This window comes from Schistocerca piceifrons, unplaced genomic scaffold, assembly GCF_021461385.2.
Source record: "Schistocerca piceifrons isolate TAMUIC-IGC-003096 unplaced genomic scaffold, iqSchPice1.1 HiC_scaffold_689, whole genome shotgun sequence".
NCBI classification, from domain to species: Eukaryota; Metazoa; Arthropoda; class Insecta; order Orthoptera; family Acrididae; genus Schistocerca; species Schistocerca piceifrons.
The window spans coordinates 1-25112 of NW_025728936.1; the positions used below are offsets into that span (position 1 = coordinate 1).

General features: G+C 51.7%; 25 non-coding genes across 25 annotated transcripts; 17 read left to right on the forward strand and 8 right to left on the reverse strand.

Moving 5' to 3' along the window:
* Positions 1 to 583: 583 nt before the first annotated feature.
* Trnaa-agc lies at positions 584 to 655 on the reverse strand. The gene has a single exon. It is a non-coding gene; the product is annotated as a tRNA-Ala (tRNA).
* Positions 656 to 1035: 380 nt separating this feature from the next.
* Positions 1036 to 1108, forward strand: Trnav-cac. Its single transcript has one exon. It is a non-coding gene; the product is annotated as a tRNA-Val (tRNA).
* A 156-nt stretch (positions 1109 to 1264) lies between these two features.
* Positions 1265 to 1337, forward strand: Trnav-aac. Its single transcript has one exon. It is a non-coding gene; the product is annotated as a tRNA-Val (tRNA).
* A 730-nt stretch (positions 1338 to 2067) lies between these two features.
* Trnaa-agc lies at positions 2068 to 2139 on the reverse strand. Its single transcript has one exon. It is a non-coding gene; the product is annotated as a tRNA-Ala (tRNA).
* A 380-nt stretch (positions 2140 to 2519) lies between these two features.
* Trnav-cac lies at positions 2520 to 2592 on the forward strand. Its single transcript has one exon. It is a non-coding gene; the product is annotated as a tRNA-Val (tRNA).
* Positions 2593 to 2750: 158 nt separating this feature from the next.
* On the forward strand, positions 2751 to 2822 carry Trnav-aac. The gene has a single exon. It is a non-coding gene; the product is annotated as a tRNA-Val (tRNA).
* Positions 2823 to 5026: 2204 nt separating this feature from the next.
* Positions 5027 to 5098, reverse strand: Trnaa-agc. The gene has a single exon. It is a non-coding gene; the product is annotated as a tRNA-Ala (tRNA).
* A 1407-nt stretch (positions 5099 to 6505) lies between these two features.
* Positions 6506 to 6577, reverse strand: Trnaa-agc. Its single transcript has one exon. It is a non-coding gene; the product is annotated as a tRNA-Ala (tRNA).
* A 612-nt stretch (positions 6578 to 7189) lies between these two features.
* Trnav-aac lies at positions 7190 to 7262 on the forward strand. Its single transcript has one exon. It is a non-coding gene; the product is annotated as a tRNA-Val (tRNA).
* A 722-nt stretch (positions 7263 to 7984) lies between these two features.
* Trnaa-agc lies at positions 7985 to 8056 on the reverse strand. The gene has a single exon. It is a non-coding gene; the product is annotated as a tRNA-Ala (tRNA).
* A 612-nt stretch (positions 8057 to 8668) lies between these two features.
* On the forward strand, positions 8669 to 8741 carry Trnav-aac. The gene has a single exon. It is a non-coding gene; the product is annotated as a tRNA-Val (tRNA).
* Positions 8742 to 9464: 723 nt separating this feature from the next.
* Positions 9465 to 9536, reverse strand: Trnaa-agc. The gene has a single exon. It is a non-coding gene; the product is annotated as a tRNA-Ala (tRNA).
* Positions 9537 to 10146: 610 nt separating this feature from the next.
* Trnav-aac lies at positions 10147 to 10219 on the forward strand. The gene has a single exon. It is a non-coding gene; the product is annotated as a tRNA-Val (tRNA).
* A 1413-nt stretch (positions 10220 to 11632) lies between these two features.
* Positions 11633 to 11705, forward strand: Trnav-aac. The gene has a single exon. It is a non-coding gene; the product is annotated as a tRNA-Val (tRNA).
* A 734-nt stretch (positions 11706 to 12439) lies between these two features.
* Positions 12440 to 12511, reverse strand: Trnaa-agc. The gene has a single exon. It is a non-coding gene; the product is annotated as a tRNA-Ala (tRNA).
* A 611-nt stretch (positions 12512 to 13122) lies between these two features.
* Trnav-aac lies at positions 13123 to 13195 on the forward strand. The gene has a single exon. It is a non-coding gene; the product is annotated as a tRNA-Val (tRNA).
* A 1406-nt stretch (positions 13196 to 14601) lies between these two features.
* Positions 14602 to 14674, forward strand: Trnav-aac. The gene has a single exon. It is a non-coding gene; the product is annotated as a tRNA-Val (tRNA).
* Positions 14675 to 16080: 1406 nt separating this feature from the next.
* Positions 16081 to 16153, forward strand: Trnav-aac. The gene has a single exon. It is a non-coding gene; the product is annotated as a tRNA-Val (tRNA).
* Positions 16154 to 17560: 1407 nt separating this feature from the next.
* On the forward strand, positions 17561 to 17633 carry Trnav-aac. The gene has a single exon. It is a non-coding gene; the product is annotated as a tRNA-Val (tRNA).
* A 1406-nt stretch (positions 17634 to 19039) lies between these two features.
* Trnav-aac lies at positions 19040 to 19112 on the forward strand. Its single transcript has one exon. It is a non-coding gene; the product is annotated as a tRNA-Val (tRNA).
* A 1407-nt stretch (positions 19113 to 20519) lies between these two features.
* On the forward strand, positions 20520 to 20592 carry Trnav-aac. The gene has a single exon. It is a non-coding gene; the product is annotated as a tRNA-Val (tRNA).
* A 1410-nt stretch (positions 20593 to 22002) lies between these two features.
* Positions 22003 to 22075, forward strand: Trnav-aac. Its single transcript has one exon. It is a non-coding gene; the product is annotated as a tRNA-Val (tRNA).
* A 727-nt stretch (positions 22076 to 22802) lies between these two features.
* Positions 22803 to 22874, reverse strand: Trnaa-agc. Its single transcript has one exon. It is a non-coding gene; the product is annotated as a tRNA-Ala (tRNA).
* A 611-nt stretch (positions 22875 to 23485) lies between these two features.
* Positions 23486 to 23558, forward strand: Trnav-aac. Its single transcript has one exon. It is a non-coding gene; the product is annotated as a tRNA-Val (tRNA).
* Positions 23559 to 24966: 1408 nt separating this feature from the next.
* Trnav-aac lies at positions 24967 to 25039 on the forward strand. Its single transcript has one exon. It is a non-coding gene; the product is annotated as a tRNA-Val (tRNA).
* Positions 25040 to 25112: the final 73 nt, after the last annotated feature.

Sequence of the window (25112 nt, forward strand, 5' to 3'; positions counted from 1 at the left end):
CGAGCTTTTTGCGCTGACTCAGCCACTGACGTGCGATCAGTTTGCACAAAACGCGAGGGCTCGTCCGGGATTTGAACCCGGGACCTCCTGCACCCTAAGCAGGAATCATACCCATCTTTTTTTTTTTTTTTTTTTTGAACCTGTCTCCGCTGTTAGGACACTAAGCAGTGTGGTTAGCTGCATTCAACCCCCGTGGCAATGTCTTGCAGTCCTCCAGCTTTGTTTGACCACAGTTAGGTGCCTCGATAAGAGGTGGACAGGTGTCGCATCGCTCTCGCCGTCACTTGTTACCACGAATCGTACTTAACGTAGTTTTCTGCAAGCGTCAGCGTAGCGTCAGTCGAGCTAAGTCGGGCCAAGTCGCATAAGAGGAGCAACAAAATGCGCATTTCCGGTACCGGAATCGAACCCGTTCCTCCTGGGTGAGAGCCAGGTACCCTAGCCACTTTTTTTTTTTTTTTTTTTAACGCGTCGGACCAGAGTGTCAATTGTTCACATCGAATAAGAAGTTCATTTGATATTGACGGCGAGCTTTTTGCGCTGACTCAGCCACTGACGTGCGATCAGTTTGCACAAAACGCTAGGGCTCGTTCGGGATTTGAACCCGGGACCTTCTGCACGCTAAGCAGGAATCATACCCCTAGACCAACGAGCCCTATGACACGGCGATTGCCAATTACTCCAGTCCCTCGATGTCGTCCAGGGTGCCCTGGAAGTCTCGTGTACGCTGGCGGGATGGGGGCGGCCCTCCTGGGCTATCGGTACCCTCATGTAGAGCTGCCGCTGGGCTCGCACTGCCTGCTGCTGAGAAAGTGATTGCTTTTGCTGATATGACTTGCAATAACGACCGCGCGAAACGCCGCTATCTCGTTAAGGGTGCTACGGCAGACACCCTCTCGAGCACCCCGAAGACTTCTTGAGCCCTCGGCTGTGATGGGTTCCAGGCTGACATTAGATCTGTCGTGTGTGCATTCGCCGACGATAGAAAGGCTGAGGCAAGTTTGAGTGAAAAAGGATGGACTCGTCAGGTCCGTCGTTTCCGTAGTGTAGCGGTTATCACGTCTGCTTCACACGCAGAAGGTCCCCGGTTCGATCCCGGGCGGGAACAGTATTTTCCTGCCTATGTCGTATTGTCCTCCAATGAGCCACTTCGTGTGTGGATCTGCTGCATGTCCCCTCGTTTTGCAAGTACCACATTATTGAATTTTTAGTTACGATCATAACATCACTACAAGTTGTCTGTGAAGTAAGGTGCACACAAGCAGTTTCCGTGGTGTAGCGGTTATCACGTCTGCCTAACACGCAGAAGGTCCCCGGTTCGATCCCGGGCGGAAACACTTTTTCATCACTTTAAGCAAGACGTACTAACATGCATCTGCTACCATCTGTACCCGAAGCCTTCGTAATCGCCTTCACGCGTCGGACCCGAGTGTCAATTGCTCACATCGAATAAGAAATTCATTTGATATTGACGGCGAGCTTTTTGCGCTGACTCAGCCACTGACGTGCGATCAGTTTGCACAAAACGCTAGGGCTCGTCCGGGATTTGAACCCGGGACCTCCTGCACCCTAAGCAGGAATCATACCCATCTTTTTTTTTTTTTTTTTTTTTTTTTTTTTTGAACCTGTCTCCGCTGTTAGGACACTAAGCAGTGTGGTTAGCTGCATTCAACCCCCGTGGCAAAGTCTTGCAGTCCTCCAGCTTTGTTGACCACAGTTAGGTGCCTCGATAAGAGGTGGACAGGTGTCGCATCGCTCTCGCCGTCACTTGTTACCACGAATCGTACTTAACGTAGTTTTCTGCAAGCGTCAGCGTAGCGTCAGTCGAGCTAAGTCGGGCAAGTCGCATAAGAGGAGCAACAAAATGCGCATTTCCGGTACCGGGAATCGAACCCGTTCCTCCTGGGTGAGAGCCAGGTACCCTAGCCACTTTTTTTTTTTTTTTTTTTAACGCGTCGGACCAGAGTGTCAATTGTTCACATCGAATAAGAAGTTCATTTGATATTGACGGCGAGCTTTTTGCGCTGACTCAGCCACTGACGTGCGATCAGTTTGCACAAAACGCTAGGGCTCGTTCGGGATTTGAACCCGGGACCTTCTGCACGCTAAGCAGGAATCATACCCCTAGACCAACGAGCCCTATGACACGGCGATTGCCAATTACTCCAGTCCCTCGATGTCGTCCAGGGTGCCCTGGAAGTCTCGTGTACGCTGGCGGGATGGGGGCGGCCCTCCTGGGCTATCGGTACCCTCATGTAGAGCTGCCGCTGGGCTCGCACTGCCTGCTGCTGAGAAAGTGATTGCTTTTGCTGATATGACTTGCAATAACGACCGCGCGAAACGCCGCTATCTCGTTAAGGGTGCTACGGCAGACACCCTCTCGAGCACCCCGAAGACTTCTTGAGCCCTCGGCTGTGATGGGTTCCAGGCTGACATTAGATCTGTCGTGTGTGCATTCGCCGACGATAGAAAGGCTGAGGCAAGTTTGAGTGAAAAAGGATGGACTCGTCGGGTCCGTCGTTTCCGTAGTGTAGCGGTTATCACGTCTGCTTCACACGCAGAAGGTCCCCGGTTCGATCCCGGGCGGGAACAGTATTTTCCTGCCTATGTCGTATTGTCCTCCAATGAGCCACTTCGTGTGTGGATCTGCTGCATGTCCCCTCGTTTTGCAAGTACCACATTTATTGAATTTTTTAGTTACGATCATAACATCACTACAAGTTGTCTGTGAAGTAAGGTGCACACAAGCAGTTTCCGTGGTGTAGCGGTTATCACGTCTGCCTAACACGCAGAAGGTCCCCGGTTCGATCCGGGCGGAAACACTTTTTCATCACTTTAAGCAAGACGTACTAACATGCATCTGCTACCATCTGTACCCGAAGCCTTCGTAATCGCCTTCACGCGTCGGACCCGAGTGTCAATTGCTCACATCGAATAAGAAATTCATTTGATATTGACGGCGAGCTTTTTGCGCTGACTCAGCCACTGACGTGCGATCAGTTTGCACAAAACGCTAGGGCTCGTCCGGGATTTGAACCCGGGACCTCCTGCACCCTAAGCAGGAATCATACCCATCTTTTTTTTTTTTTTTTTTTTTTTTTTTTTTTTGAACCTGTCTCCGCTGTTAGGACACTAAGCAGTGTGGTTAGCTGCATTCAACCCCCGTGGCAAAGTCTTGCAGTCCTCCAGCTTTGTTGACCACAGTTAGGTGCCTCGATAAGAGGTGGACAGGTGTCGCATCGCTCTCGCCGTCACTTGTTACCACGAATCGTACTTAACGTAGTTTTCTGCAAGCGTCAGCGTAGCGTCAGTCGAGCTAAGTCGGGCCAAGTCGCATAAGAGGAGCAACAAAATGCGCATTTCCGGTACGGGAATCGAACCCGTTCCTCCTGGGTGAGAGCCAGGTACCCTAGCCACTTTTTTTTTTTTTTTTTTTTAACGCGTCGGACCAGAGTGTCAATTGTTCACATCGAATAAGAAGTTCATTTGATATTGACGGCGAGCTTTTTGCGCTGACTCAGCCACTGACGTGCGATCAGTTTGCACAAAACGCTAGGGCTCGTTCGGGATTTGAACCGGGACCTTCTGCACGCTAAGCAGGAATCATACCCCTAGACCAACGAGCCCTATGACACGGCGATTGCCAATTACTCCAGTCCCTCGATGTCGTCCAGGGTGCCCTGGAAGTCTCGTGTACGCTGGCGGGATGGGGGCGGCCCTCCTGGGCTATCGGTACCCTCATGTAGAGCTGCCGCTGGGCTCGCACTGCCTGCTGCTGAGAAAGTGATTGCTTTTGCTGATATGACTTGCAATAACGACTGCGCGAAACGCCGCTATCTCGTTAGGGGTGCTACGGCAGACACCCTCTCGAGCACCCCGAAGACTTCTTGAGCCCTCGGCTGTGATGGGTTCCAGGCTGACAAAAGAACTGTCGTATGTGCATTCGCGACGAGAGAAAGGCTGCGGCAAGTTGGAGTGAACAAGGATGGACTCCTCTGGTCCGTCGATTCCGCAGTATAGCGGTTATCACGTCTGCTTCACGCGCAGAGGGTCCCCGGTTCGATCCCGGGCGGGAACAGTATTATTCTGCCTGTGTCGTATTGTCCTCCAATGAGCCACGTCGTGTGTGGATCTGCTGCATGTCCCTTCGTTTTGCAAGTACCACATTTATTGAATTTTTTAGTTACGATGGCAACATCACTACAAGTTGTCTGTGAAGTACGGCGCACACAAGCAGTTTCCGTGGTGTAGCGGTTATCACGTCTACCAAACACGCAGAAGGTCCCCGGTTCGATCCCGGCGGAAACACTTTTTCATCACTTTAAGCAAGACTTACTAACATGCATCCGCTACCATCTGTACCGAAACCTTCGTAATCGCCTTCACGCGTCGGACCAGAGTGTCAATTGCTCACGTCGAATAAGAAATTCGTTTGATATTGACGGCGAGCTTTTTGCGCTGACTCAGCCACTGACGTGCGATCAGTTTGCACAAAACGCGAGGGCTCGTCCGGGATTTGAACCGGGACCTCCTGCACCCTAAGCAGGAATCATACCCATCTTTTTTTTTTTTTTTTTTTGAACCTGTCTCCGCTGTTAGGACACTAAGCAGTGTGGTTAGCTGCATTCAACCCCCGTGGCAATGTCTTGCAGTCCTCCAGCTTTGTTGACCACAGTTAGGTGCCTCGATAAGAGGTGGACAGTGTCGCATCGCTCTCGCCGTCACTTGTTACCACGAATCGTACTTAACGTAGTTTTCTGCAAGCGTCAGCGTAGCGTCAGTCGAGCTAAGTCGGGCCAAGTCGCATAAGAGGAGCAACAAAATGCGCATTTCCGGTACCGGGAATCGAACCCGTTCCTCCTGGGTGAGAGCCAGGTACCCTAGCCACTTTTTTTTTTTTTTTTTTTTTAACGCGTCGGACAGAGTGTCAATTGTTCACATCGAATAAGAAGTTCATTTGATATTGACGGCGAGCTTTTTGCGCTGACTCAGCCACTGACGTGCGATCAGTTTGCACAAAACGCTAGGGCTCGTTCGGGATTTGAACCCGGGACCTTCTGCACGCTAAGCAGGAATCATACCCCTAGACCAACGAGCCCTATGACACGGCGATTGCCAATTACTCCAGTCCCTCGATGTCGTCCAGGGTGCCCTGGAAGTCTCGTGTACGCTGGCGGATGGGGGCGGCCCTCTGGGCTATCGGTACCCTCATGTAGAGCTGCCGCTGGGCTCGCACTGCCTGCTGCTGAGAAAGTGATTGCTTTTGCTGATATGACTTGCAATAACGACTGCGCGAAACGCCGCTATCTCGTTAGGGGTGCTACGGCAGACACCCTCTCGAGCACCCCGAAGACTTCTTGAGCCCTCGGCTGTGATGGGTTCCAGGCTGACAAAAAGAACTGTCGTATGTGCATTCGCGACGAGAGAAAGGCTGCGGCAAGTTGGAGTGAACAAGGATGGACTCCTCTGGTCCGTCGATTCCGCAGTATAGCGGTTATCACGTCTGCTTCACGCGCAGAGGGTCCCCGGTTCGATCCCGGGCGGGAACAGTATTATTCTGCCTGTGTCGTATTGTCCTCCAATGAGCCACGTCGTGTGTGGATCTGCTGCATGTCCCTTCGTTTTGCAAGTACCACATTTATTGAATTTTTTAGTTACGATGGCAACATCACTACAAGTTGTCTGTGAAGTACGGCGCACACAAGCAGTTTCCGTGGTGTAGCGGTTATCACGTCTACCAAACACGCAGAGGTCCCCGGTTCGATCCGGGCGGAAACACTTTTTCATCACTTTAAGCAAGACTTACTAACATGCATCCGCTACCATCTGTACCCGAAACCTTCGTAATCGCCTTCACGCGTCGGACCAGAGTGTCAATTGCTCACGTCGAATAAGAAATTCGTTTGATATTGACGGCGAGCTTTTTGCGCTGACTCAGCCACTGACGTGCGATCAGTTTGCACAAAACGCGAGGGCTCGTCCGGGATTTGAACCCGGGACCTCCTGCACCCTAAGCAGGAATCATACCCATCTTTTTTTTTTTTTTTTTTTTGAACCTGTCTCCGCTGTTAGGACACTAAGCAGTGTGGTTAGCTGCATTTCAACCCCCGTGGCAATGTCTTGCAGTCCTCCAGCTTTGTTGACCACAGTTAGGTGCCTCGATAAGAGGTGGACAGGTGTCGCATCGCTCTCGCCGTCACTTGTTACCACGAATCGTACTTAACGTAGTTTTCTGCAAGCGTCAGCGTAGCGTCAGTCGAGCTAAGTCGGGCCCAAGTCGCATAAGAGGAGCAACAAAATGCGCATTTCCGGTACCGGGAATCGAACCCGTTCCTCCTGGGTGAGAGCCAGGTACCCTAGCCACTTTTTTTTTTTTTTTTTTTTTTAACGCGTCGGACCAGAGTGTCAATTGTTCACATCGAATAAGAAGTTCATTTGATATTGACGGCGAGCTTTTTGCGCTTGACTCAGCCACTGACGTGCGATCAGTTTGCACAAAACGCTAGGGCTCGTTCGGGATTTGAACCCGGGACCTTCTGCACGCTAAGCAGGAATCATACCCCTAGACCAACGAGCCCTATGACACGGCGATTGCCAATTACTCCAGTCCCTCGATGTCGTCCAGGGTGCCCTGGAAGTCTCGTGTACGCTGGCGGGATGGGGGCGGCCCTCCTGGGCTATCGGTACCCTCATGTAGAGCTGCCGCTGGGCTCGCACTGCCTGCTGCTGAGAAAGTGATTGCTTTTGCTGATATGACTTGCAATAACGACTGCGCGAAACGCCGCTATCTCGTTAGGGGTGCTACGGCAGACACCCTCTCGAGCACCCCGAAGACTTCTTGAGCCCTCGGCTGTGATGGGTTCCAGGCTGACAAAAGAACTGTCGTATGTGCATTCGCGGACGAGAGAAAGGCTGCGGCAAGTTGGAGTGAACAAGGATGGACTCCTCTGGTCCGTCGATTCCGCAGTATAGCGGTTATCACGTCTGCTTCACGCGCAGAGGGTCCCCGGTTCGATCCCGGGCGGGAACAGTATTATTCTGCCTGTGGTCGTATTGTCCTCCAATGAGCCACGTCGTGTGTGGATCTGCTGCATGTCCCTTCGTTTTGCAAGTACCACATTTATTGAATTTTTTAGTTACGATGGCAACATCACTACAAGTTGTCTGTGAAGTACGGCGCACACAAGCAGTTTCCGTGGTGTAGCGGTTATCACGTCTACCAAACACGCAGAAGGTCCCCGGTTCGATCCCGGGCGGAAACACTTTTTCATCACTTTAAGCAAGACTTACTAACATGCATCCGCTACCATCTGTACCCGAAACCTTCGTAATCGCCTTCACGCGTCGGACCAGAGTGTCAATTGCTCACGTCGAATAAGAAATTCGTTTGATATTGACGGCGAGCTTTTTGCGCTGACTCAGCCACTGACGTGCGATCAGTTTGCACAAAACGCGAGGGCTCGTCCGGGATTTGAACCCGGGACCTCCTGCACCCTAAGCAGGAATCATACCCATCTTTTTTTTTTTTTTTTTTTTGAACCTGTCTCCGCTGTTAGGACACTAAGCAGTGTGGTTAGCTGCATTCAACCCCCGTGGCAATGTCTTGCAGTCCTCCAGCTTTGTTGACCACAGTTAGGTGCCTCGATAAGAGGTGGACAGGTGTCGCATCGCTCTCGCCGTCACTTGTTACCACGAATCGTACTTAACGTAGTTTTCTGCAAGCGTCAGCGTAGCGTCAGTCGAGCTAAGTCGGGCCAAGTCGCATAAGAGGAGCAACAAAATGCGCATTTCCGGTACCGGGAATCGAACCCGTTCCTCCTGGGTGAGAGCCAGGTACCCTAGCCACTTTTTTTTTTTTTTTTTTTTAACGCGTCGGACCAGAGTGTCAATTGTTCACATCGAATAAGAAGTTCATTTGATATTGACGGCGAGCTTTTTGCGCTGACTCAGCCACTGACGTGCGATCAGTTTGCACAAAACGCTAGGGCTCGTTCGGGATTTGAACCCGGGACCTTCTGCACGCTAAGCAGGAATCATACCCCTAGACCAACGAGCCCTATGACACGGCGATTGCCAATTACTCCAGTCCCTCGATGTCGTCCAGGGTGCCCTGGAAGTCTCGTGTACGCTGGCGGGATGGGGGCGGCCCCTCCTGGGCTATCGGTACCCTCATGTAGAGCTGCCGCTGGGCTCGCACTGCCTGCTGCTGAGAAAGTGATTGCTTTTGCTGATATGACTTGCAATAACGACTGCGCGAAACGCCGCTATCTCGTTAGGGGTGCTACGGCAGACACCCTCTCGAGCACCCCGAAGACTTCTTGAGCCCTCGGCTGTGATGGGTTCCAGGCTGACAAAAGAACTGTCGTATGTGCATTCGCGGACGAGAGAAAGGCTGCGGCAAGTTGGAGTGAACAAGGATGGACTCCTCTGGTCCGTCGATTCCGCAGTATAGCGGTTATCACGTCTGCTTCACGCGCAGAGGGTCCCCGGTTCGATCCCGGGCGGGAACAGTATTATTCTGCCTGTGTCGTATTGTCCTCCAATGAGCCACGTCGTGTGTGGATCTGCTGCATGTCCCTTCGTTTTGCAAGTACCACATTTATTGAATTTTTTAGTTACGATGGCAACATCACTACAAGTTGTCTGTGAAGTACGGCGCACACAAGCAGTTTCCGTGGTGTAGCGGTTATCACGTCTACCAAACACGCAGAAGGTCCCCGGTTCGATCCCGGGCGGAAACACTTTTTCATCACTTTAAGCAAGACTTACTAACATGCATCCGCTACCATCTGTACCCGAAACCTTCGTAATCGCCTTCACGCGTCGGACCAGAGTGTCAATTGCTCACGTCGAATAAGAAATTCGTTTGATATTGACGGCGAGCTTTTTGCGCTGACTCAGCCACTGACGTGCGATCAGTTTGCACAAAACGCGAGGGCTCGTCCGGGATTTGAACCCGGGACCTCCTGCACCCTAAGCAGGAATCATACCCATCTTTTTTTTTTTTTTTTTTTGAACCTGTCTCCGCTGTTAGGACACTAAGCAGTGTGGTTAGCTGCATTCAACCCCCGTGGCAATGTCTTGCAGTCCTCCAGCTTTGTTGACCACAGTTAGGTGCCTCGATAAGAGGTGGACAGGTGTCGCATCGCTCTCGCCGTCACTTGTTACCACGAATCGTACTTAACGTAGTTTTCTGCAAGCGTCAGCGTAGCGTCAGTCGAGCTAAGTCGGGCCAAGTCGCATAAGAGGAGCAACAAAATGCGCATTTCCGGTACCGGGAATCGAACCCGTTCCTCCTGGGTGAGAGCCAGGTACCCTAGCCACTTTTTTTTTTTTTTTTTTTTTTAACGCGTCGGACCAGAGTGTCAATTGTTCACATCGAATAAGAAGTTCATTTGATATTGACGGCGAGCTTTTTGCGCTGACTCAGCCACTGACGTGCGATCAGTTTGCACAAAACGCTAGGGCTCGTTCGGGATTTGAACCCGGGACCTTCTGCACGCTAAGCAGGAATCATACCCCTAGACCAACGAGCCCTATGACACGGCGATTGCCAATTACTCCAGTCCCTCGATGTCGTCCAGGGTGCCCTGGAAGTCTCGTGTACGCTGGCGGGATGGGGGCGGCCCTCCTGGGCTATCGGTACCCTCATGTAGAGCTGCCGCTGGGCTCGCACTGCCTGCTGCTGAGAAAGTGATTGCTTTTGCTGATATGACTTGCAATAACGACTGCGCGAAACGCCGCTATCTCGTTAGGGGTGCTACGGCAGACACCCTCTCGAGCACCCCGAAGACTTCTTGAGCCCTCGGCTGTGATGGGTTCCAGGCTGACAAAAGAACTGTCGTATGTGCATTCGCGGACGAGAGAAAGGCTGCGGCAAGTTGGACTGAACAAGGATGGACTCCTCTGGTCCGTCGATTCCGCAGTATAGCGGTTATCACGTCTGCTTCACGCGCAGAGGGTCCCCGTTCGATCCCGGGCGGGAACAGTATTATTCTGCCTGTGTCGTATTGTCCTCCAATGAGCCACGTCGTGTGTGGATCTGCTGCATGTCCCTTCGTTTTGCAAGTACCACATTTATTGAATTTTTTAGTTACGATGGCAACATCACTACAAGTTGTCTGTGAAGTACGGCGCACACAAGCAGTTTCCGTGGTGTAGCGGTTATCACGTCTACCAAACACGCAGAAGGTCCCCGGTTCGATCCCGGGCGGAAACACTTTTCATCACTTTAAGCAAGACTTACTAACATGCATCCGCTACCATCTGTACCCGAAACCTTCGTAATCGCCTTCACGCGTCGGACCAGAGTGTCAATTGCTCACGTCGAATAAGAAATTCGTTTGATATTGACGGCGAGCTTTTTGCGCTGACTCAGCCACTGACGTGCGATCAGTTTGCACAAAACGCGAGGGCTCGTCCGGGATTTGAACCCGGGACCTCCTGCACCCTAAGCAGGAATCATACCATCTTTTTTTTTTTTTTTTTTTTTGAACCTGTCTCCGCTGTTAGGACACTAAGCAGTGTGGTTAGCTGCATTCAACCCCCGTGGCAATGTCTTGCAGTCCTCCAGCTTTGTTGACCACAGTTAGGTGCCTCGATAAGAGGTGGACAGGTGTCGCATCGCTCTCGCCGTCACTTGTTACCACGAATCGTACTTAACGTAGTTTTCTGCAAGCGTCAGCGTAGCGTCAGTCGAGCTAAGTCGGGCCAAGTCGCATAAGAGGAGCAACAAAATGCGCATTTCCGGTACCGGGAATCGAACCCGTTCCTCCTGGGTGAGAGCCAGGTACCCTAGCCACTTTTTTTTTTTTTTTTTTTTTTTTTTAACGCGTCGGACCAGAGTGAGAGTGTCAATTGTTCACATCGAATAAGAAGTTCTTTTGATATTGACGGCGAGCTTTTGCGCTGACTCAGCCACTGACGTGCGATCAGTTTGCACAAAATACTTGGGCTCGTCCGGGATTTGAACCCGGGACCTTCTACACAAGCAGGAATCATACCCCTAGACCAACGAGCCCTATGACACGGCGATTGCCAATTACTCCAGTCCCTCGATGTCGTCCAGGGTGCCCTGGAAGTCTCGTGTACGCTGGCGGGATGGGGGCGGCCCTCCTGGGCTATCGGTACCCTCATGTAGAGCTGCCGCTGGGCTCGCACTGCCTGCTGCTGAGAAAGTGATTGCTTTTGCTGATATGACTTGCAATAACGACCTGCGCGAAACGCCGCTATCTCGTTAGGGGTGCTACGGCAGACACCCTCTCGAGCACCCCGAAGACTTCTTGAGCCCTCGGCTGTGATGGGTTCCAGGCTGACAAAAGAACTGTCGTATGTGCATTCGCGGACGAGAGAAAGGCTGCGGCAAGTTGGAGTGAACAAGGATGGACTCCTCTGGTCCGTCGATTCCGCAGTATAGCGGTTATCACGTCTGCTTCACGCGCAGAGGGTCCCCGGTTCGATCCCGGGCGGGAACAGTATTATTCTGCCTGTGTCGTATTGTCCTCCAATGAGCCACGTCGTGTGTGGATCTGCTGCATGTCCCTTCGTTTTGCAAGTACCACATTTATTGAATTTTTTAGTTACGATGGCAACATCACTACAAGTTGTCTGTGAAGTAAGGTGCACACAAGCAGTTTCCGTGGTGTAGCGGTTATCACGTCTGCCTAACACGCAGAAGGTCCCCGGTTCGATCCCGGGCGGAAACACTTTTTCATCACTTTAAGCAAGACGTACTAACATGCATCTGCTACCATCTGTACCCGAAGCCTTCGTAATCGCCTTCACGCGTCGGACCCGAGTGTCAATTGCTCACATCGAATAAGAAATTCATTTGATATTGACGGCGAGCTTTTTGCGCTGACTCAGCCACTGACGTGCGATCAGTTTGCACAAAACGCTAGGGCTCGTCCGGGATTTGAACCCGGGACCTCCTGCACCCTAAGCAGGAATCATACCCATCTTTTTTTTTTTTTTTTTTTTTTTTTTTTTTTGAACCTGTCTCCGCTGTTAGGACACTAAGCAGTGTGGTTAGCTGCATTCAACCCCCGTGGCAAAGTCTTGCAGTCCTCCAGCTTTGTTGACCACAGTTAGGTGCCTCGATAAGAGGTGGACAGGTGTCGCATCGCTCTCGCCGTCACTTGTTACCACGAATCGTACTTAACGTAGTTTTCTGCAAGCGTCAGCGTAGCGTCAGTCGAGCTAAGTCGGGCCAAGTCGCATAAGAGGAGCAACAAAATGCGCATTTCCGGTACCGGGAATCGAACCCGTTCCTCCTGGGTGAGAGCCAGGTACCCTAGCCACTTTTTTTTTTTTTTTTTTTTTAACGCGTCGGACCAGAGTGTCAATTGTTCACATCGAATAAGAAGTTCATTTGATATTGACGGCGAGCTTTTTGCGCTGACTCAGCCACTGACGTGCGATCAGTTTGCACAAAACGCTAGGGCTCGTTCGGGATTTGAACCCGGGACCTTCTGCACGCTAAGCAGGAATCATACCCCTAGACCAACGAGCCCTATGACACGGCGATTGCCAATTACTCCAGTCCCTCGATGTCGTCCAGGGTGCCCTGGAAGTCTCGTGTACGCTGGCGGGATGGGGGCGGCCCTCCTGGGCTATCGGTACCCTCATGTAGAGCTGCCGCTGGGCTCGCACTGCCTGCTGCTGAGAAAGTGATTGCTTTTGCTGATATGACTTGCAATAACGACTGCGCGAAACGCCGCTATCTCGTTAGGGGTGCTACGGCAGACACCCTCTCGAGCACCCCGAAGACTTCTTGAGCCCTCGGCTGTGATGGGTTCCAGGCTGACAAAAGAACTGTCGTATGTGCATTCGCGGACGAGAGAAAGGCTGCGGCAAGTTGGACTGAACAAGGATGGACTCCTCTGGTCCGTCGATTCCGCAGTATAGCGGTTATCACGTCTGCTTCACGCGCAGAGGGTCCCCGGTTCGATCCCGGGCGGGAACAGTATTATTCTGCCTGTGTCGTATTGTCCTCCAATGAGCCACGTCGTGTGTGGATCTGCTGCATGTCCCTTCGTTTTGCAAGTACCACATTTATTGAATTTTTTAGTTACGATGGCAACATCACTACAAGTTGTCTGTGAAGTACGGCGCACACAAGCAGTTTCCGTGGTGTAGCGGTTATCACGTCTACCAAACACGCAGAAGGTCCCCGGTTCGATCCCGGGCGGAAACACTTTTTCATCACTTTAAGCAAGACTTACTAACATGCATCCGCTACCATCTGTACCCGAAACCTTCGTAATCGCCTTCACGCGTCGGACCAGAGTGTCAATTGCTCACGTCGAATAAGAAATTCGTTTGATATTGACGGCGAGCTTTTTGCGCTGACTCAGCCACTGACGTGCGATCAGTTTGCACAAAACGCGAGGGCTCGTCCGGGATTTGAACCCGGGACCTCCTGCACCCTAAGCAGGAATCATACCCATCTTTTTTTTTTTTTTTTTTTTGAACCTGTCTCCGCTGTTAGGACACTAAGCAGTGTGGTTAGCTGCATTCAACCCCCGTGGCAATGTCTTGCAGTCCTCCAGCTTTGTTGACCACAGTTAGGTGCCTCGATAAGAGGTGGACAGGTGTCGCATCGCTCTCGCCGTCACTTGTTACCACGAATCGTACTTAACGTAGTTTTCTGCAAGCGTCAGCGTAGCGTCAGTCGAGCTAAGTCGGGCCAAGTCGCATAAGAGGAGCAACAAAATGCGCATTTCCGGTACCGGGAATCGAACCCGTTCCTCCTGGGTGAGAGCCAGGTACCCTAGCCACTTTTTTTTTTTTTTTTTTTTTTTTAACGCGTCGGACCAGAGTGTCAATTGTTCACATCGAATAAGAAGTTCTTTTGATATTGACGGCGAGCTTTTTGCGCTGACTCAGCCACTGACGTGCGATCAGTTTGCACAAAATACTTGGGCTCGTCCGGGATTTGAACCCGGGACCTTCTACACAAGCAGGAATCATACCCCTAGACCAACGAGCCCTATGACACGGCGATTGCCAATTACTCCAGTCCCTCGATGTCGTCCAGGGTGCCCTGGAAGTCTCGTGTACGCTGGCGGGATGGGGGCGGCCCTCCTGGGCTATCGGTACCCTCATGTAGAGCTGCCGCTGGGCTCGCACTGCCTGCTGCTGAGAAAGTGATTGCTTTTGCTGATATGACTTGCAATAACGACTGCGCGAAACGCCGCTATCTCGTTAGGGGTGCTACGGCAGACACCCTCTCGAGCACCCCGAAGACTTCTTGAGCCCTCGGCTGTGATGGGTTCCAGGCTGACAAAAGAACTGTCGTATGTGCATTCGCGGACGAGAGAAAGGCTGCGGCAAGTTGGAGTGAACAAGGATGGACTCCTCTGGTCCGTCGATTCCGCAGTATAGCGGTTATCACGTCTGCTTCACGCGCAGAGGGTCCCCGGTTCGATCCCGGGCGGGAACAGTATTATTCTGCCTGTGTCGTATTGTCCTCCAATGAGCCACGTCGTGTGTGGATCTGCTGCATGTCCCTTCGTTTTGCAAGTACCACATTTATTGAATTTTTTAGTTACGATGGCAACATCACTACAAGTTGTCTGTGAAGTACGGCGCACACAAGCAGTTTCCGTGGTGTAGCGGTTATCACGTCTACCAAACACGCAGAAGGTCCCCGGTTCGATCCCGGGCGGAAACACTTTTTCATCACTTTAAGCAAGACTTACTAACATGCATCCGCTACCATCTGTACCCGAAACCTTCGTAATCGCCTTCACGCGTCGGACCAGAGTGTCAATTGCTCACGTCGAATAAGAAATTCGTTTGATATTGACGGCGAGCTTTTTGCGCTGACTCAGCCACTGACGTGCGATCAGTTTGCACAAAACGCGAGGGCTCGTCCGGGATTTGAACCCGGGACCTCCTGCACCCTAAGCAGGAATCATACCCATCTTTTTTTTTTTTTTTTTTTTGAACCTGTCTCCGCTGTTAGGACACTAAGCAGTGTGGTTAGCTGCATTCAACCCCCGTGGCAATGTCTTGCAGTCCTCCAGCTTTGTTGACCACAGTTAGGTGCCTCGATAAGAGGTGGACAGGTGTCGCATCGCTCTCGCCGTCACTTGTTACCACGAATCGTACTTAACGTAGTTTTCTGCAAGCGTCAGCGTAGCGTCAGTCGAGCTAAGTCGGGCCAAGTCGCATAAGAGGAGCAACAAAATGCGCATTTCCGGTACCGGGAATCGAACCCGTTCCTCCTGGGTGAGAGCCAGGTACCCTAGCCACTTTTTTTTTTTTTTTTTTTTTTTTAACGCGTCGGACCAGAGTGTCAATTGTTCACATCGAATAAGAAGTTCTTTTGATATTGACGGCGAGCTTTTTGCGCTGACTCAGCCACTGACGTGCGATCAGTTTGCACAAAATACTTGGGCTCGTCCGGGATTTGAACCCGGGACCTTCTACACAAGCAGGAATCATACCCCTAGACCAACGAGCCCTATGACACGGCGATTGCCAATTACTCCAGTCCCTCGATGTCGTCCAGGGTGCCCTGGAAGTCTCGTGTACGCTGGCGGGATGGGGGCGGCCCTCCTGGGCTATCGGTACCCTCATGTAGAGCTGCCGCTGGGCTCGCACTGCCTGCTGCTGAGAAAGTGATTGCTTTTGCTGATATGACTTGCAATAACGACTGCGCGAAACGCCGCTATCTCGTTAGGGGTGCTACGGCAGACACCCTCTCGAGCACCCCGAAGACTTCTTGAGCCCTCGGCTGTGATGGGTTCCAGGCTGACAAAAGAACTGTCGTATGTGCATTCGCGGACGAGAGAAAGGCTGCGGCAAGTTGGAGTGAACAAGGATGGACTCCTCTGGTCCGTCGATTCCGCAGTATAGCGGTTATCACGTCTGCTTCACGCGCAGAGGGTCCCCGGTTCGATCCCGGGCGGGAACAGTATTATTCTGCCTGTGTCGTATTGTCCTCCAATGAGCCACGTCGTGTGTGGATCTGCTGCATGTCCCTTCGTTTTGCAAGTACCACATTTATTGAATTTTTTAGTTACGATGGCAACATCACTACAAGTTGTCTGTGAAGTACGGCGCACACAAGCAGTTTCCGTGGTGTAGCGGTTATCACGTCTACCAAACACGCAGAAGGTCCCCGGTTCGATCCCGGGCGGAAACACTTTTTCATCACTTTAAGCAAGACTTACTAACATGCATCCGCTACCATCTGTACCCGAAACCTTCGTAATCGCCTTCACGCGTCGGACCAGAGTGTCAATTGCTCACGTCGAATAAGAAATTCGTTTGATATTGACGGCGAGCTTTTTGCGCTGACTCAGCCACTGACGTGCGATCAGTTTGCACAAAACGCGAGGGCTCGTCCGGGATTTGAACCCGGGACCTCCTGCACCCTAAGCAGGAATCATACCCATCTTTTTTTTTTTTTTTTTTTTGAACCTGTCTCCGCTGTTAGGACACTAAGCAGTGTGGTTAGCTGCATTCAACCCCCGTGGCAATGTCTTGCAGTCCTCCAGCTTTGTTGACCACAGTTAGGTGCCTCGATAAGAGGTGGACAGGTGTCGCATCGCTCTCGCCGTCACTTGTTACCACGAATCGTACTTAACGTAGTTTTCTGCAAGCGTCAGCGTAGCGTCAGTCGAGCTAAGTCGGGCCAAGTCGCATAAGAGGAGCAACAAAATGCGCATTTCCGGTACCGGGAATCGAACCCGTTCCTCCTGGGTGAGAGCCAGGTACCCTAGCCACTTTTTTTTTTTTTTTTTTTTTTTTTAACGCGTCGGACCAGAGTGTCAATTGTTCACATCGAATAAGAAGTTCTTTTGATATTGACGGCGAGCTTTTTGCGCTGACTCAGCCACTGACGTGCGATCAGTTTGCACAAAATACTTGGGCTCGTCCGGGATTTGAACCCGGGACCTTCTACACAAGCAGGAATCATACCCCTAGACCAACGAGCCCTATGACACGGCGATTGCCAATTACTCCAGTCCCTCGATGTCGTCCAGGGTGCCCTGGAAGTCTCGTGTACGCTGGCGGGATGGGGGCGGCCCTCCTGGGCTATCGGTACCCTCATGTAGAGCTGCCGCTGGGCTCGCACTGCCTGCTGCTGAGAAAGTGATTGCTTTTGCTGATATGACTTGCAATAACGACTGCGCGAAACGCCGCTATCTCGTTAGGGGTGCTACGGCAGACACCCTCTCGAGCACCCCGAAGACTTCTTGAGCCCTCGGCTGTGATGGGTTCCAGGCTGACAAAAGAACTGTCGTATGTGCATTCGCGGACGAGAGAAAGGCTGCGGCAAGTTGGAGTGAACAAGGATGGACTCCTCTGGTCCGTCGATTCCGCAGTATAGCGGTTATCACGTCTGCTTCACGCGCAGAGGGTCCCCGGTTCGATCCCGGGCGGGAACAGTATTATTCTGCCTGTGTCGTATTGTCCTCCAATGAGCCACGTCGTGTGTGGATCTGCTGCATGTCCCTTCGTTTTGCAAGTACCACATTTATTGAATTTTTTAGTTACGATGGCAACATCACTACAAGTTGTCTGTGAAGTACGGCGCACACAAGCAGTTTCCGTGGTGTAGCGGTTATCACGTCTACCAAACACGCAGAAGGTCCCCGGTTCGATCCCGGGCGGAAACACTTTTTCATCACTTTAAGCAAGACTTACTAACATGCATCCGCTACCATCTGTACCCGAAACCTTCGTAATCGCCTTCACGCGTCGGACCAGAGTGTCAATTGCTCACGTCGAATAAGAAATTCGTTTGATATTGACGGCGAGCTTTTTGCGCTGACTCAGCCACTGACGTGCGATCAGTTTGCACAAAACGCGAGGGCTCGTCCGGGATTTGAACCCGGGACCTCCTGCACCCTAAGCAGGAATCATACCCATCTTTTTTTTTTTTTTTTTTTTGAACCTGTCTCCGCTGTTAGGACACTAAGCAGTGTGGTTAGCTGCATTCAACCCCCGTGGCAATGTCTTGCAGTCCTCCAGCTTTGTTGACCACAGTTAGGTGCCTCGATAAGAGGTGGACAGGTGTCGCATCGCTCTCGCCGTCACTTGTTACCACGAATCGTACTTAACGTAGTTTTCTGCAAGCGTCAGCGTAGCGTCAGTCGAGCTAAGTCGGGCCAAGTCGCATAAGAGGAGCAACAAAATGCGCATTTCCGGTACCGGGAATCGAACCCGTTCCTCCTGGGTGAGAGCCAGGTACCCTAGCCACTTTTTTTTTTTTTTTTTTTTTTTTAACGCGTCGGACCAGAGTGTCAATTGTTCACATCGAATAAGAAGTTCTTTTGATATTGACGGCGAGCTTTTTGCGCTGACTCAGCCACTGACGTGCGATCAGTTTGCACAAAATACTTGGGCTCGTCCGGGATTTGAACCCGGGACCTTCTACACAAGCAGGAATCATACCCCTAGACCAACGAGCCCTATGACACGGCGATTGCCAATTACTCCAGTCCCTCGATGTCGTCCAGGGTGCCCTGGAAGTCTCGTGTACGCTGGCGGGATGGGGGCGGCCCTCCTGGGCTATCGGTACCCTCATGTAGAGCTGCCGCTGGGCTCGCACTGCCTGCTGCTGAGAAAGTGATTGCTTTTGCTGATATGACTTGCAATAACGACTGCGCGAAACGCCGCTATCTCGTTAGGGGTGCTACGGCAGACACCCTCTCGAGCACCCCGAAGACTTCTTGAGCCCTCGGCTGTGATGGGTTCCAGGCTGACAAAAGAACTGTCGTATGTGCATTCGCGGACGAGAGAAAGGCTGCGGCAAGTTGGAGTGAACAAGGATGGACTCCTCTGGTCCGTCGATTCCGCAGTATAGCGGTTATCACGTCTGCTTCACGCGCAGAGGGTCCCCGGTTCGATCCCGGGCGGGAACAGTATTATTCTGCCTGTGTCGTATTGTCCTCCAATGAGCCACGTCGTGTGTGGATCTGCTGCATGTCCCTTCGTTTTGCAAGTACCACATTTATTGAATTTTTTAGTTACGATGGCAACATCACTACAAGTTGTCTGTGAAGTACGGCGCACACAAGCAGTTTCCGTGGTGTAGCGGTTATCACGTCTACCAAACACGCAGAAGGTCCCCGGTTCGATCCCGGGCGGAAACACTTTTTCATCACTTTAAGCAAGACTTACTAACATGCATCCGCTACCATCTGTACCCGAAACCTTCGTAATCGCCTTCACGCGTCGGACCAGAGTGTCAATTGCTCACGTCGAATAAGAAATTCGTTTGATATTGACGGCGAGCTTTTTGCGCTGACTCAGCCACTGACGTGCGATCAGTTTGCACAAAACGCGAGGGCTCGTCCGGGATTTGAACCCGGGACCTCCTGCACCCTAAGCAGGAATCATACCCATCTTTTTTTTTTTTTTTTTTTTGAACCTGTCTCCGCTGTTAGGACACTAAGCAGTGTGGTTAGCTGCATTCAACCCCCGTGGCAATGTCTTGCAGTCCTCCAGCTTTGTTGACCACAGTTAGGTGCCTCGATAAGAGGTGGACAGGTGTCGCATCGCTCTCGCCGTCACTTGTTACCACGAATCGTACTTAACGTAGTTTTCTGCAAGCGTCAGCGTAGCGTCAGTCGAGCTAAGTCGGGCCAAGTCGCATAAGAGGAGCAACAAAATGCGCATTTCCGGTACCGGGAATCGAACCCGTTCCTCCTGGGTGAGAGCCAGGTACCCTAGCCACTTTTTTTTTTTTTTTTTTTTTTTTTAACGCGTCGGACCAGAGTGTCAATTGTTCACATCGAATAAGAAGTTCTTTTGATATTGACGGCGAGCTTTTTGCGCTGACTCAGCCACTGACGTGCGATCAGTTTGCACAAAATACTTGGGCTCGTCCGGGATTTGAACCCGGGACCTTCTACACAAGCAGGAATCATACCCCTAGACCAACGAGCCCTATGACACGGCGATTGCCAATTACTCCAGTCCCTCGATGTCGTCCAGGGTGCCCTGGAAGTCTCGTGTACGCTGGCGGGATGGGGGCGGCCCTCCTGGGCTATCGGTACCCTCATGTAGAGCTGCCGCTGGGCTCGCACTGCCTGCTGCTGAGAAAGTGATTGCTTTTGCTGATATGACTTGCAATAACGACTGCGCGAAACGCCGCTATCTCGTTAGGGGTGCTACGGCAGACACCCTCTCGAGCACCCCGAAGACTTCTTGAGCCCTCGGCTGTGATGGGTTCCAGGCTGACAAAAGAACTGTCGTATGTGCATTCGCGGACGAGAGAAAGGCTGCGGCAAGTTGGAGTGAACAAGGATGGACTCCTCTGGTCCGTCGATTCCGCAGTATAGCGGTTATCACGTCTGCTTCACGCGCAGAGGGTCCCCGGTTCGATCCCGGGCGGGAACAGTATTATTCTGCCTGTGTCGTATTGTCCTCCAATGAGCCACGTCGTGTGTGGATCTGCTGCATGTCCCTTTGTTTTGCAAGTACCACATTTATTGAATTTTTTAGTTACGATGGCAACATCACTACAAGTTGTCTGTGAAGTACGGCGCACACAAGCAGTTTCCGTGGTGTAGCGGTTATCACGTCTACCAAACACGCAGAAGGTCCCCGGTTCGATCCCGGGCGGAAACACTTTTTCATCACTTTAAGCAAGACTTACTAACATGCATCCGCTACCATCTGTACCCGAAACCTTCGTAATCGCCTTCACGCGTCGGACCAGAGTGTCAATTGCTCACGTCGAATAAGAAATTCGTTTGATATTGACGGCGAGCTTTTTGCGCTGACTCAGCCACTGACGTGCGATCAGTTTGCACAAAACGCGAGGGCTCGTCCGGGATTTGAACCCGGGACCTCCTGCACCCTAAGCAGGAATCATACCCATCTTTTTTTTTTTTTTTTTTTTGAACCTGTCTCCGCTGTTAGGACACTAAGCAGTGTGGTTAGCTGCATTCAACCCCCGTGGCAATGTCTTGCAGTCCTCCAGCTTTGTTGACCACAGTTAGGTGCCTCGATAAGAGGTGGACAGGTGTCGCATCGCTCTCGCCGTCACTTGTTACCACGAATCGTACTTAACGTAGTTTTCTGCAAGCGTCAGCGTAGCGTCAGTCGAGCTAAGTCGGGCCAAGTCGCATAAGAGGAGCAACAAAATGCGCATTTCCGGTACCGGGAATCGAACCCGTTCCTCCTGGGTGAGAGCCAGGTACCCTAGCCACTTTTTTTTTTTTTTTTTTTTTTTTTTTTAACGCGTCGGACCAGAGTGTCAATTGTTCACATCGAATAAGAAGTTCTTTTGATATTGACGGCGAGCTTTTTGCGCTGACTCAGCCACTGACGTGCGATCAGTTTGCACAAAATACTTGGGCTCGTCCGGGATTTGAACCCGGGACCTTCTACACAAGCAGGAATCATACCCCTAGACCAACGAGCCCTATGACACGGCGATTGCCAATTACTCCAGTCCCTCGATGTCGTCCAGGGTGCCCTGGAAGTCTCGTGTACGCTGGCGGGATGGGGGCGGCCCTCCTGGGCTATCGGTACCCTCATGTAGAGCTGCCGCTGGGCTCGCACTGCCTGCTGCTGAGAAAGTGATTGCTTTTGCTGATATGACTTGCAATAACGACTGCGCGAAACGCCGCTATCTCGTTAGGGGTGCTACGGCAGACACCCTCTCGAGCACCCCGAAGACTTCTTGAGCCCTCGGCTGTGATGGGTTCCAGGCTGACAAAAGAACTGTCGTATGTGCATTCGCGGACGAGAGAAAGGCTGCGGCAAGTTGGAGTGAACAAGGATGGACTCCTCTGGTCCGTCGATTCCGCAGTATAGCGGTTATCACGTCTGCTTCACGCGCAGAGGGTCCCCGGTTCGATCCCGGGCGGGAACAGTATTATTCTGCCTGTGTCGTATTGTCCTCCAATGAGCCACGTCGTGTGTGGATCTGCTGCATGTCCCTTCGTTTTGCAAGTACCACATTTATTGAATTTTTTAGTTACGATGGCAACATCACTACAAGTTGTCTGTGAAGTACGGCGCACACAAGCAGTTTCCGTGGTGTAGCGGTTATCACGTCTACCAAACACGCAGAAGGTCCCCGGTTCGATCCCGGGCGGAAACACTTTTTCATCACTTTAAGCAAGACTTACTAACATGCATCCGCTACCATCTGTACCCGAAACCTTCGTAATCGCCTTCACGCGTCGGACCAGAGTGTCAATTGCTCACGTCGAATAAGAAATTCGTTTGATATTGACGGCGAGCTTTTTGCGCTGACTCAGCCACTGACGTGCGATCAGTTTGCACAAAACGCGAGGGCTCGTCCGGGATTTGAACCCGGGACCTCCTGCACCCTAAGCAGGAATCATACCCATCTTTTTTTTTTTTTTTTTTTTGAACCTGTCTCCGCTGTTAGGACACTAAGCAGTGTGGTTAGCTGCATTCAACCCCCGTGGCAATGTCTTGCAGTCCTCCAGCTTTGTTGACCACAGTTAGGTGCCTCGATAAGAGGTGGACAGGTGTCGCATCGCTCTCGCCGTCACTTGTTACCACGAATCGTACTTAACGTAGTTTTCTGCAAGCGTCAGCGTAGCGTCAGTCGAGCTAAGTCGGGCCAAGTCGCATAAGAGGAGCAACAAAATGCGCATTTCCGGTACCGGGAATCGAACCCGTTCCTCCTGGGTGAGAGCCAGGTACCCTAGCCACTTTTTTTTTTTTTTTTTTTTTTTTTAACGCGTCGGACCAGAGTGTCAATTGTTCACATCGAATAAGAAGTTCTTTTGATATTGACGGCGAGCTTTTTGCGCTGACTCAGCCACTGACGTGCGATCAGTTTGCACAAAACGCTAGGGCTCGTTCGGGATTTGAACCCGGGACCTTCTGCACGCTAAGCAGGAATCATACCCCTAGACCAACGAGCCCTATGACACGGCGATTGCCAATTACTCCAGTCCCTCGATGTCGTCCAGGGTGCCCTGGAAGTCTCGTGTACGCTGGCGGGATGGGGGCGGCCCTCCTGGGCTATCGGTACCCTCATGTAGAGCTGCCGCTGGGCTCGCACTGCCTGCTGCTGAGAAAGTGATTGCTTTTGCTGATATGACTTGCAATAACGACTGCGCGAAACGCCGCTATCTCGTTAGGGGTGCTACGGCAGACACCCTCTCGAGCACCCCGAAGACTTCTTGAGCCCTCGGCTGTGATGGGTTCCAGGCTGACAAAAGAACTGTCGTATGTGCATTCGCGGACGAGAGAAAGGCTGCGGCAAGTTGGAGTGAACAAGGATGGACTCCTCTGGTCCGTCGATTCCGCAGTATAGCGGTTATCACGTCTGCTTCACGCGCAGAGGGTCCCCGGTTCGATCCCGGGCGGGAACAGTATTATTCTGCCTGTGTCGTATTGTCCTCCAATGAGCCACGTCGTGTGTGGATCTGCTGCATGTCCCTTCGTTTTGCAAGTACCACATTTATTGAATTTTTTAGTTACGATGGCAACATCACTACAAGTTGTCTGTGAAGTACGGCGCACACAAGCAGTTTCCGTGGTGTAGCGGTTATCACGTCTACCAAACACGCAGAAGGTCCCCGGTTCGATCCCGGGCGGAAACACTTTTTCATCACTTTAAGCAAGACTTACTAACATGCATCCGCTACCATCTGTACCCGAAACCTTCGTAATCGCCTTCACGCGTCGGACCAGAGTGTCAATTGCTCACGTCGAATAAGAAATTCGTTTGATATTGACGGCGAGCTTTTTGCGCTGACTCAGCCACTGACGTGCGATCAGTTTGCACAAAACGCGAGGGCTCGTCCGGGATTTGAACCCGGGACCTCCTGCACCCTAAGCAGGAATCATACCCATCTTTTTTTTTTTTTTTTTTTTGAACCTGTCTCCGCTGTTAGGACACTAAGCAGTGTGGTTAGCTGCATTCAACCCCCGTGGCAATGTCTTGCAGTCCTCCAGCTTTGTTGACCACAGTTAGGTGCCTCGATAAGAGGTGGACAGGTGTCGCATCGCTCTCGCCGTCACTTGTTACCACGAATCGTACTTAACGTAGTTTTCTGCAAGCGTCAGCGTAGCGTCAGTCGAGCTAAGTCGGGCCAAGTCGCATAAGAGGAGCAACAAAATGCGCATTTCCGGTACCGGGAATCGAACCCGTTCCTCCTGGGTGAGAGCCAGGTACCCTAGCCACTTTTTTTTTTTTTTTTTTTTTTTTTTAACGCGTCGGACCAGAGTGTCAATTGTTCACATCGAATAAGAAGTTCTTTTGATATTGACGGCGAGCTTTTTGCGCTGACTCAGCCACTGACGTGCGATCAGTTTGCACAAAATACTTGGGCTCGTCCGGGATTTGAACCCGGGACCTTCTACACAAGCAGGAATCATACCCCTAGACCAACGAGCCCTATGACACGGCGATTGCCAATTACTCCAGTCCCTCGATGTCGTCCAGGGTGCCCTGGAAGTCTCGTGTACGCTGGCGGGATGGGGGCGGCCCTCCTGGGCTATCGGTACCCTCATGTAGAGCTGCCGCTGGGCTCGCACTGCCTGCTGCTGAGAAAGTGATTGCTTTTGCTGATATGACTTGCAATAACGACTGCGCGAAACGCCGCTATCTCGTTAGGGGTGCTACGGCAGACACCCTCTCGAGCACCCCGAAGACTTCTTGAGCCCTCGGCTGTGATGGGTTCCAGGCTGACAAAAGAACTGTCGTATGTGCATTCGCGGACGAGAGAAAGGCTGCGGCAAGTTGGAGTGAACAAGGATGGACTCCTCTGGTCCGTCGATTCCGCAGTATAGCGGTTATCACGTCTGCTTCACGCGCAGAGGGTCCCCGGTTCGATCCCGGGCGGGAACAGTATTATTCTGCCTGTGTCGTATTGTCCTCCAATGAGCCACGTCGTGTGTGGATCTGCTGCATGTCCCTTCGTTTTGCAAGTACCACATTTATTGAATTTTTTAGTTACGATGGCAACATCACTACAAGTTGTCTGTGAAGTACGGCGCACACAAGCAGTTTCCGTGGTGTAGCGGTTATCACGTCTACCAAACACGCAGAAGGTCCCCGGTTCGATCCCGGGCGGAAACACTTTTTCATCACTTTAAGCAAGACTTACTAACATGCATCCGCTACCATCTGTACCCGAAACCTTCGTAATCGC